The following is a 12,039-nucleotide window of genomic DNA, read 5'->3' as shown; positions in this document are numbered from 1 at the left end:
TGCAAGGAAAAAGCTCTAATCATATAATATAGAAGGATACTTTGGAATCAGCAATGCAGGTGTTTGAGAGCAGTTGGATGCGTGGGTTGTTGTGGAAGCATAGAAAGTGGAAAACACAGCTGCCTGCGTGGGTGGGAGACACATCCAATATTGGTGGTTAGTGGATAGTGGATACTAGTGTTGGCAGCGGTGTTTTGGTTAAACACAAAGGCAAGGGAAGGAGGGGACGACTGGATGCATTCCGGGTCGTTGCTGGCGAAACACAAACCACCTAACGTTTGTTGGCGATATAAAGAATGATAGTCTCTAGAGTAGACATTTATTAGTACTAGCTGGCCACTGTTAATTTAATGTTAGTTTGAGACTGTCACTTTTCCCGGAAGCACAGAGTATATGATATAAAAAAACGAGATATGAAAAAGACAGGTGTTCGTATGTGACCCTTGAAGTACACCCATACTATGTTACTAGGGCAGGCATAATGCCGTGCCAAAAAGGCAGACAAATGAAGTATATAAGGCGTAGAATGTTCAAGATAGATAAAACAACATTTTAGGTACTCAACTTGCTTGCTATTGCTACTGTACTGTGCCGCCCACTATGTGTTGGATCCATTTTGCGTTCTTTATTTGCTGGGATTTTTGATTACAACAATTCTGTCTCTTTCTTTATAGTTACTCCTTCTAAACCAACGAGGAAGGAGCTGGCAGTCCGGGCCCGTCAGCGGAAACTGCAGGCCATCGTTGAGGCATACCGCCGGCTGGTGGCTCAGGCCGAGGAGGAGGAGGAGGAGGCGGCGGCAGCAGCTGCTGCCTCTTCCAATGCCCCGGCCCCCAAGCCTGCAGGAGAACGTCGGCGTGCTCAGGCAGCCGCCCGCCACCAGATTTTCCCCGCATCGTCCACCCCCCCCCACAACAACATGGCTGCCAATGTAGGTGCCGCCAGTTCCAGCGAAAAATTCTCCTCCGGGTAGCCAGGCTGGAGGCTCAAAGCAGTCAGACTAAAAAACAGATAGAGGAGCGTGTAAAGATCCTGGTGGATCAACACTTAAAAGCCCGCCGGCTATGAGATGGACCCTGTTTGCCCCTTTTTCAATCCTTTTGTTGGTGGGTGGGAATTGGGTGTTGGGTTTTTACTTTTTTTTTACATGACATTGAGCGTGGGAATTTGGTTGGGGTTAGGGGAGGCGGGTAGGGGGACAGCTTGGTGTAGGATTTATATATATTTTATTTTTGTATCATCTTTAGTTATATATTACATTATGTTAAAATAAACGAGACACAAAGTTATGTTAAAAAGAAAACATTTGAAGTTCATTTGCGTTTCTTGTGGGGTTGGAGGGGGGAGTGTTTCACCAAATAATGTACGTTGTGCAACCTCGCAAGGTTTAATTTGGCCATGCAGGTCGGCGGACAGTGCTTTTTAATAATTAAATATATTGCCCACATCTTTAACATGCAAACAGATAGATGCAGTAAACCCTCACCGAGTTATATTTGTAGTATTAGAAGAACGACCAGTCTGTCTTGCGTTATACCTCACTGCAAACTTATCTTACCTGTGATTGCTGATGAGATGATGATGATTTATCATGAAATGTGGCACTGCAAGGGCTGCATTTGATTTCCAAGACAATGGCGAAGAATCTGTGGTTCAGAATCAGAACTTCTGTGATAGTAGTAGAGAGACCCTGCCAGTAGCGACAAAAAGAAAGAGACAGTCATTTGCGTGACAGACAATGTGGGGGTAGTATAAGTAAGTACAGTACATTGCATGGGTGACCCAATATTGCAACTGCTAAACTGAAACAAAACAATGGTTTTGGGGACTGGAAACAAAGTGCAAGAGAAGATAAGAAGTTCAACTTTACTTGTAGTACTCACGGCAACGTCAAACTTTTCTAAATCATAATGCTTTACACTTTAAACCCAAAAAATTACGCCAATTCATTAGATGCATTCGTTGTTTGATGTTAACGGTAAATTATTTGGCGTTATACACAGAGCTTGAGTTGGGAAGCCGCAGAAGATCCTGGCCATGCCTTGTTGACATTTCACTATTGTTGCTTTGACCACATCTGCCCCAGCAAGCGCGTGATCAAATTGTTGGTGTATATTTAATGTAAGAAACATCACACCTCAATGTAACCACGCAGCCCGGGGGAAGAGGGTTAGGGATTGTTTAATGGATGGGTACGGGGGTTTTGGGAAAGGTTTGAGAAAGAAAAACAGTACGCATGGAGATTGGAGACAACAAAAGCAAAACAATGAAGACGATGATTTATGATGTTGATCAGCTAGCTAATGATTGTAAGCAATGGACGTAAGAAAAGGACACGCTGAATATGATTCTTGGTTTCCCGCAATCCAATTGCTTGATGATGAGGATCTGTGGTAAGGATGAGAGTTGATGCTCATACTATAAAGCAGTGGGTGAACCGTGAAAGATGTCCAGCCTGAAAAAGAAAAGGCAAATACAAAAGAATGTGAATGACCTAAACAAATTGTAATACAGTGAAGATAAAAAAAACAATACAAGAGGAGTAGTCGTATGAGAGGACTTTCAGACTGAGGCGGCTTGGATACAATTTGTATAAGTCTACTAGTTGCATATCATTTTTAATGTAGAAGTACAAAAAAAGACAGGAGCCAGCACACAACAACAGGCCCACGACGACACAGGTTTGGCCGTTATACAAACTGCATTTCCCTAAAAATTTCAGAGCCACAGAAAGGTGAATGAAATTGAAAAAGCAACCTAGCATTTACAAAATTAATCAACAAAATCAATGCGTCATTCTCAGTCATCAATCATACCACTATTGTACTCTACCACAGCACTGTGCACAAACATGTAGTAGCCTGGGTCTACTGTGCTGTGACTCTTATTTGTATTTATTTATTACCTTGTATTCCACTCCAAGAAACATCGTGCATCAATCAGCTCAGATCCAACCGCCTGACAGCAAAGATAAATTAAGTCCTGACTGCATCTGTAGTAGTAGGAACACAAGTGCGTAAATAATTTCTATTATTAGTAAATAACATGGAAGAATTGGCTATCACGTGAGTCTGAACTGAAGTTACTAGTATACTTCAACTCCATGCACATTAGCTCAGAGTCAGCCAAAAAATACATCCAATGCAATGCATGGCATCATTCATTTTTATACCTGTTTTGCTCTTCTTCTCTTTCACTGTCAGAAGATTGATCACAGATGCTGCCGAGCCTTTATAATGCGAGTCATCACAACAAGTTGACTTCAGTTGTGGATGCCTGCTCAAGTTTCTTTTGACACAGAAGAGTCGTCTCTGAATGCCTGCAGACAGAGGTGGTAGCCTTAACAGTAAGACTCAGCAAGGCAGTTATTATGAGTTGCAGATTTCAAATGAAATAGAGGATGGCTGTAGTCATGTACGGTTCACTTATTATGGAGGGACTGTTAGAGGCTACATTATTGTTATTGTACTATACTCCATCTACAACATCAAATGTATGGCTGCCAAGATGGAATTGTATTGACTTGAGTGGGAGTCAAGAAGATGCAGCAAGACTCTGAGGAGTGCAGTCAACATGGAACATAAATGCACAGGCGTGCAACTCCAGGAGGTAACTAAAAAAGATACAGCGAAAATAAAATGCACAGGTGTGCAACTCCAGTAGGTACATTAAAAGAATGAGTGGTGGGGATGGATTTGGTTGAGCTTTTTATTTTAAGATTAGCAGTTTTGCACCAGAAAGTCATTTTTAATAAGAAAATAAATAACACAAATAAAAGAAGGGAAAAAGTCACAATTTAACAGCCTATTGGTCAGGGAAGAGGTGCTCGTCCTCAAACTCTGCGGGTCCGGACAGCAGTAGGTCATGTAACCCAGCAGTGATGAATTCTTCGGGCTCGCTTTCTTCATCCTGCTCTGATTCACGTACAGTATAGTCTGGTGGTATGAAGTGTTGATTCATTTTTATCATTGTCAGCCTCTCGACGCTTTTGGGGGAGAGACTGGTCCTTTTCGATGTCACAATGGCACCAGCAGCACTGAAAACCCGCTCAGAGGCGACACTGGCTACAGGACAAGCCAAATACTTTATCGCCAGCCTGCTCAGCACTGGCCACTGTCTCCTTCTTTCATACCAATAGACCAATGGGCTTTGCTCCATGAACACCTCTGTTGTGTCATCCAGATAGGCCTGAACCATCCGCTCAGTGTTCATTGGTGCTCGGCTTTGCTGCTCCTCTTTCCCCTTTGCAACAGCAACGGACTTACCCATTCCCTTCTGTAGAAAAAAAGCAGTTATGCTTTTGGTTGTGTCTGCTGAATCAGATCGTGTAGGTGCTGCTTTTGGTACTGTTGGTGCCTGCTGGGAAGCGGACGCACCGCTCTCATGCTGTGATGAACTTGCCAGAGTTGCCTCAGGAGGATGGCCTGGAGTACTTTGACTGTCCTGGGCTGGCACTGTCAGCCCTTTAAGTAACAGCCGTTCAGTTTCGAAATCATTAGCTTCCACAGCTATGGAACTTTTGTAATTGGCAACATCCCCATCTGAAAAAGGAATGACTGCGCTACTGCTGACAAACAATTTGTACCGTGGATCCAAGATTGTTGCAGTTATGTAATTTGGATCTGACACAATCATTTTAAGCCTTGCATTTACAGATAAGCGGTTGCGTAAGGCCTTGGCCAAGGTACATGCATCAACTTTTTCTTCGTCACCTTCGTATGTTTCACAGACCTCCTTCAGCTGTTGCTCGAGCATGTACAACAATGGGATGGCTTGGCCCATAGTACAGTCCTCCCTGCTAACTGCACGTGTGAACACCTCAAAAGGTTGTAGCATCTCTGTCAAGCATTTAATGATGTCCCACTGCCACATCTCAACGGTCAGGCTTTTAAGATTAACAGTAGGATCCACTAATCTTCTTGACATTACATAAGCATTCAGTGGTATGTACTGCTCAAAGAGACGCTCAAGCATGAAATAAGTCGAGTTCCAACGTGTTGGGACCTCCTGGATCAGTGCTTTGACTGGCAAATTATGCTCCCGCTGAATGACGCGTAGCAGCTTCCGCGCTTTGAAAGAATGGTTAAAATGCGTGCATATTCTTCTGCAGATGGTCAGTATGGTGCTGACTTGGAGTTCATTTTTCAGAAAGTCTTGCACGACTAAGTTAATGCAGTGTGCCAAACAGGGTACCCTGAAATACTGTCCATCTTTCATTGCCCTCACTACATTACTGCCATTGTCGGTGGCAACAAAACCAATCTTAAGGCCTCTTGGTTTCAGCCATTCAAAGACCTTGCTGTTAAAGTCAGACAAAATGTTGTCAGCAGTATGATTTTTCTCCATACCAAACATGGCTACAGTTGCATGTTTGCGAGTGTCATTGAAAATCCCAGCAACGTCAAGAAGGCCTGATGTTAACTTGTCTTTCACACCTGCAAAAGAGATCCAGTGTGCGGTGATGCACATGTAATCTGCTGTGGCTTCGCGACTGCTCCACATGTCGGTTGTCAGGTGGATACAATGGACAACACTCTGTTGTAAGGCTTTCCCAATCAATCCCAGCACGTCGTGGTGTAGTGCTGGAATAGCAACTCTTGCAAAATAGTAGCGACTGGGAACGTCCCATTTTGGGGCGAGTGTTGCCACTAATTGCCGAAATCCCACTGCCTCAACAAATGAAAATGGGAGAAGGTCCAGTGCCAACATTTTTGCAAGTTTCGCATTGTACAAACGTGCTATTTGGTGGTTACGCTCGTACTTTCCCTCCTGCCTAAACATGCCAGTAATGGTAAGCTGCTTGGTAATTCTGTCTGTTCTGCTAGACGGACCACCTTTCAACGCAGACTTTTCACTCCTTGCCCTTGGTGTCTCCGGCTGACTCTGGTGCCACTGAGAAGTTGCTGATGCTGAGGATTTGGACCGCACCACTCCAGTGCTGGCGACAGGGCTCATTGGTGTACCACTCCCAGATAGAAGGTCATCGTCTCCCTCTTCTTCCATGAGTGGACCTTGTAGTACTGTATCCTCCCCACCAACACCAGTGCTTACATCTTTTTGTAAGCTTGCAAGGTGGTTCTCCCATACAATTGTGTGTGTTTTTTTCATATGGGTCGTTGGGCCTCCAGTACCATAGTTTGTACCAATCTTACCACGACTAACATTGGTGTGACAAATGGAGCATATAGCAATGTTCTCCTGATGTGGGTGAACCGTAAAAAAATCCCAGACTGGGGAGCTAAACTTTTGTCTCCTGCCATAGGAAGAGGAGGACCCACTTCCAATCCCGGATGAACTGGAGCCTTTTTGTTGAATTTCCCTATGTGACAGTTCAGTACTAGTACTGCCACTACCTCCTTCTGTTGAGGTGGCGCTTGCGCTGGATGTCGCACGCTGCCGGGCCTTCGCTGATGCAAAAATGGGAGCTGGTGCTACTTTGGGCGCTGAGTGTGTAGGAGTTACACGTGCTACCTGCTCATCACTAATCGCAGCCCTTCTGGATAGGGTGAAAATGCTGGTCTCTACATCCTCTGCACCAGGAATAACGCTTGTGATGATGACATTGTCAGTGTCAGACCCGTCTTTATCACCATCAGTATCCTGTTCACCTACATCGAACTCCGGAAGTTCAAGCCTTGACGGATCCTTCCTTTTTCCCAGCCTGGTCTTTTGATGCCTCTCCTTTGAATGCTCAGTTCTTCGTTGTGGATGCCAATCCTTATCAAGGTCATCTGAAGGGATGCTATGCGAAGAACTCGATGCACTGCCACTAACCCTCCTTTCCTTTCGTAAATTTAAAGACAGTAGATCACCTCCAGAAGTGGCTTCCTCTTCTTCTTGCTCGGAATGAGGCTCTACTTCCTGAACTGCCCCGACATCGGGAGGAACAACTTCCACTATTGCATGCGGAGACGGTGGTTGTTGTTCTTGAGGAAGTACTATAGCGTGCTGTGGTTCTTCAACAACTACTACTGTGGGATTTGGTTGTTGTTGTTGAACAACTATTGCGGGCGGTGGTTGTGGTTTTTCAACAACTATTGCGGGAAGTGGTTGTGGTTGTTGAACATCTACTGCTGGCGGCGGTTGTTCAGCACTTTCATCTTGCGTGGATTGTGTGCTACTTTGAGACAGCGATAAGTTAAGTTCAGGCTCAGTATCACTGCTTTGTAACACTAGGTCGGCTACCTCTTCGACCCTCATGTGCTTGGCCCTGGGTTGGTGGCTTGCCCCCGCTAATGCGGATGTGCTGGCTCCAGCTTGCACCACGGACACCGCTGCTGCAGGCGTACGTTTTGGGGGCCCAAAAAAGGTTTGGGGGTCCATACCAGCCTTAAGTGACACTTCCTTCTTCTGTACCTTCTTCTCAGCAACTTTCTTGGTGGTGGAGGACCTGGTACCTGCTCTCTTAGGACCCATCTTCTTCTGATGTCAGCAGCACACAGCAGCACTCAGTAGCACAAATTGCAGAGATGTGTGGTCAGATGAGTCACACACCACACGTGGCGTACAATTGAAGGACGTCCGTCTGGCAGTTGAACGGGCGATGGATGAAAACAGCCAGCACCTCCTCAGTCTTTTTCTGTGCACCTACAAGCAAAGAAGACAGAAAACGTCAGTCAAACAAGCAGTAAGCCAACACATGAACAATTGAAAGACACACAGGGCAATGTATAAAACACAAAAAAGAAGACTAATAGTACGAGCACCACAGCTCCCAGCCACATGAAGTCCAGAAATAACCAATAATAAAGTCAAGCAGGCCTATCATATACCAATATGGACAGAAAAAGGAGGTTGCCTGCTACACATGAGTCATGACAGGTTAATGCAAGGAAAATCAAAATACCCCATGGCTAAGAGTTTGTAAAACTTCACTGCAAAAACACATACAAGTCATAAAATTATTACACACACAAAAAAGTTACCTACCCCCCTGCCCAGACAACCAACTTGGAAATGCAATGGCATACACACATGCCGTAATGATGGTAATTAAATAGACCAAATAGAAACAGCTACATAAAGCAGCCCCGCTAACTAGTAACTAACTACCACCTCTGGGACTCTGTCCTACTATCAGATCAGACCAAAAGCAGGGAGGCCAATGATAAATGCACAAAGGAAGTACCTACAAAATGGCCGCCACCACATGGCCTGTCCAGGAAGACAAAACTACAACCAAATAACACAAAAATGAGGACTTTTTGGTAGCACAGGGGACACATTAAACATTTTCGAGGAACTTTTATGCAACTCGGGACATATTGTTCGCGAGAATGCAAAATCGGCGTGTTCGGCAACGCGAATCGAGTAAAAAGTCGTTATCGCGTTCCCGAGCCAGTACATTGAGCGCGCGAACAAGACAAAAAAGGTAAGGTCGCGTTCTCACACGGCGCGACGTTACCAAAACTACCCGAGCTGTATTCCTAGGGTTACCTAATGGCAGGGAGTGCCATAATAGCTACACACAAGCAACCAAAAAACTAAAAGTACCACCATTACAAAAAAATGTGAAGCAATCCAAAGCCATACACGGTGTAATTAAAGTTACACCACAAAAATTGTTGATTAACTTGAATGCACCTATGGCTGTGAGTGGTAGTACCTACAAAAGCCTTGGATTGCTATGGCAAAAGAAGAGAACCAGGGAAGGACACAGAAAATGGCCGCCTCCATAGGGCCAGGAGGACAGGGACACCCAAAAACAACATGGAAAGGGGATGCACCCAAAATGGCCTCCACCACATGGCAAAATCAGTCACAAAGGAAGCATACACAAAATGGCCGCCACCACATGGCCTGCCCACCAACAACAACATAGCAGAATCATCACAAAGGAAGTAAGTACACACAAAGTGGCCCTCACCACTACATGAAAAGAAAGAGAGGACAGACAATAAATGCCTATGCCAAAGGGACAATGCTTAGCTTCACAAAATGGACACACCAGACACCACCCCCCAAATTGGTCACCCCAACCATAAACAAGAAATCATTACATAGAGGACAGAAAGGAACTGGGAGTGGCCCATGCTCCAGGAAGACAAAACTACAACCAAATAAGTAAATAACACAAAAATGAGGACTTTTTGGTAGCACAGGGGACACATTAAACATTTTCGAGGAACTTTTATGCAACTCGGGACATATTGTTCGCGAGAATGCAAAATCGGCGTGTTCGGCAACGCGAATCGAGTAAAAAGTCGTTATCGCGTTCCCGAGCCAGTACATTGAGCGCGCGAACAAGACAAAAAAGGTAAGGTCGCGTTCTCACACGGCGCGACGTTACCAAAACTACCCGAGCTGTATTCCTAGGGTTACCTAATGGCAGGGAGTGCCATAATAGCTACACACAAGCAACCAAAAAACTAAAAGTACCACCATTACAAAAAAATGTGAAGCAATCCAAAGCCATACACGGTGTAATTAAAGTTACACCACAAAAATAGTTGATTAACTTGAATGCACCTATGGCTGTGAGTGGTAGTACCTACAAAAGCCTTGGATGGCTATGGCAAAAGAAGAGAACCAGGGAAGGACACAGAAAATGGCCGCCTCCATAGGGCCAGGAGGACAGGGACACCCAAAAACAACATGGAAAGGGGATGCACCCAAAATGGCCTCCACCACATGGCAAAATCAGTCAAAAAGGAAGCATACGCAAAATGGCCGCCACCACATGGCCTGCCCACCAACAACAACATAGCAGAATCATCACAAAGGAAGTAAGTACACACAAAATGGCCCTCACCACTACATGAAAAGAAAGAGAGGACAGACAATAAATGCCTATGCCAAAGGGACAATGCTTAGCTTCACAAAATGGACACACCAGACACCACCCCCCAAATTGGTCACCCCAACCATAAACAAGAAATCATTACATAGAGGACAGAAAGGAACTGGGAGTGGCCCATGCTCCAGGAAGACAAAACTACAACCAAATAAGTAAATAACACAAAAATGAGGACTTTTTGGTAGCACAGGGGACACATTAAACATTTTCGAGGAACTTTTATGCAACTCGGGACATATTGTTCGCGAGAATGCAAAATCGGCGTGTTCGGCAACGCGAATCGAGTAAAAAGTCGTTATCGCGTTCCCGAGCCAGTACATTGAGCGCGCGAACAAGACAAAAAAGGTAAGGTCGCGTTCTCACACGGCGCGACGTTACCAAAACTACCCGAGCTGTATTCCTAGGGTTACCTAATGGCAGGGAGTGCCATAATAGCTACACACAAGCAACCAAAAAACTAAAAGTACCACCATTACAAAAAAATGTGAAGCAATCCAAAGCCATACACGGTGTAATTAAAGTTACACCACAAAAATTGTTGATTAACTTGAATACACCTATGGCTGTGAGTGGTAGTACCTACAAAAGCCTTGGATGGCTATGGCAAAAGAAGAGAACCAGGGAAGGACACAGAAAATGGCCGCCTCCATAGGGCCAGGAGGACAGGGACACCCAAAAACAACATGGAAAGGGGATGCACCCAAAATGGCCTCCACCACATGGCAAAATCAGTCACAAAGGAAGCATACACAAAATGGCCGCCACCACATGGCCTGCCCACCAACAACAACATAGCAGAATCATCACAAAGGAAGTAAGTACACACAAAATGGCCCTCACCACTACATGAAAAGAAAGAGAGGACAGACAATAAATGCCTATGCCAAAGGGACAATGCTTAGCTTCACAAAATGGACACACCAGACACCACCCCCCAAATTGGTCACCCCAACCATAAACAAGAAATCATTACATAGAGGACAGAAAGGAACTGGGAGTGGCCCATGCTCCAGGAAGACAAAACTACAACCAAATAAGTAAATAACACAAAAATGAGGACTTTTTGGTAGCACAGGGGACACATTAAACATTTTCGAGGAACTTTTATGCAACTCGGGACATATTGTTCGCAAGAATGCAAAATCGGCGTGTTTGGCAACGCGAATCGAGTAAAAAGTCGTTATCGCGTTCCCGAGCCAGTACATTGAGCGCGCGAACAAGACAAAAAAGGTAAGGTCGCGTTCTCACACGGCGCGACGTTACCAAAACTACCCGAGCTGTATTCCTAGGGTTACCTAATGGCAGGGAGTGCCATAATAGCTACACACAAGCAACCAAAAAACTAAAAGTACCACCATTACAAAAAAATGTGAAGCAATCCAAAGCCATACACGGTGTAATTAAAGTTACACCACAAAAATTGTTGATTAACTTGAATGCACCTATGGCTGTGAGTGGTAGTACCTACAAAAGCCTTGGATTGCTATGGCAAAAGAAGAGAACCAGGGAAGGACACAGAAAATGGCCGCCTCCATAGGGCCAGGAGGACAGGGACACCCAAAAACAACATGGAAAGGGGATGCACCCAAAATGGCCTCCACCACATGGCAAAATCAGTCACAAAGGAAGCATACACAAAATGGCCGCCACCACATGGCCTGCCCACCAACAACAACATAGCAGAATCATCACAAAGGAAGTAAGTACACACAAAATGGCCCTCACCACTACATGAAAAGAAAGAGAGGACAGACAATAAATGCCTATGCCAAAGGGACAATGCTTAGCTTCACAAAATGGACACACCAGACACCACCCCCCAAATTGGTCACCCCAACCATAAACAAGAAATCATTACATAGAGGACAGAAAGGAACTGGGAGTGGCCCATGCTCCAGGAAGACAAAACTACAACCAAATAAGTAAATAACACAAAAATGAGGACTTTTTGGTAGCACAGGGGACACATTAAACATTTTCGAGGAACTTTTATGCAACTCGGGACATATTGTTCGCGAGAATGCAAAATTGGGGTGTTCGGCAACGCGAATCGAGTAAAAAGTCGTTATCGCGTTCCCGAGCCAGTACATTGAGCGCGCGAACAAGACAAAAAAGGTAAGGTCGCGTTCTCACACGGCGCGACGTTACCAAAACTACCCGAGCTGTATTCCTAGGGTTACCTAATGGCAAAAATTGACAGACACCCGAAACCTGACATACCCCACACATAAACATAAGATTTT

This window comes from Lissotriton vulgaris, chromosome 10 (genome assembly GCF_964263255.1).
Source record: "Lissotriton vulgaris chromosome 10, aLisVul1.2, whole genome shotgun sequence".
Lineage (NCBI taxonomy): Eukaryota > Metazoa > Chordata > Amphibia > Caudata > Salamandridae > Lissotriton > Lissotriton vulgaris.
The sequence above is the reverse complement of the archived record's forward strand: the minus strand, read 5'-3'. Positions refer to the sequence as shown.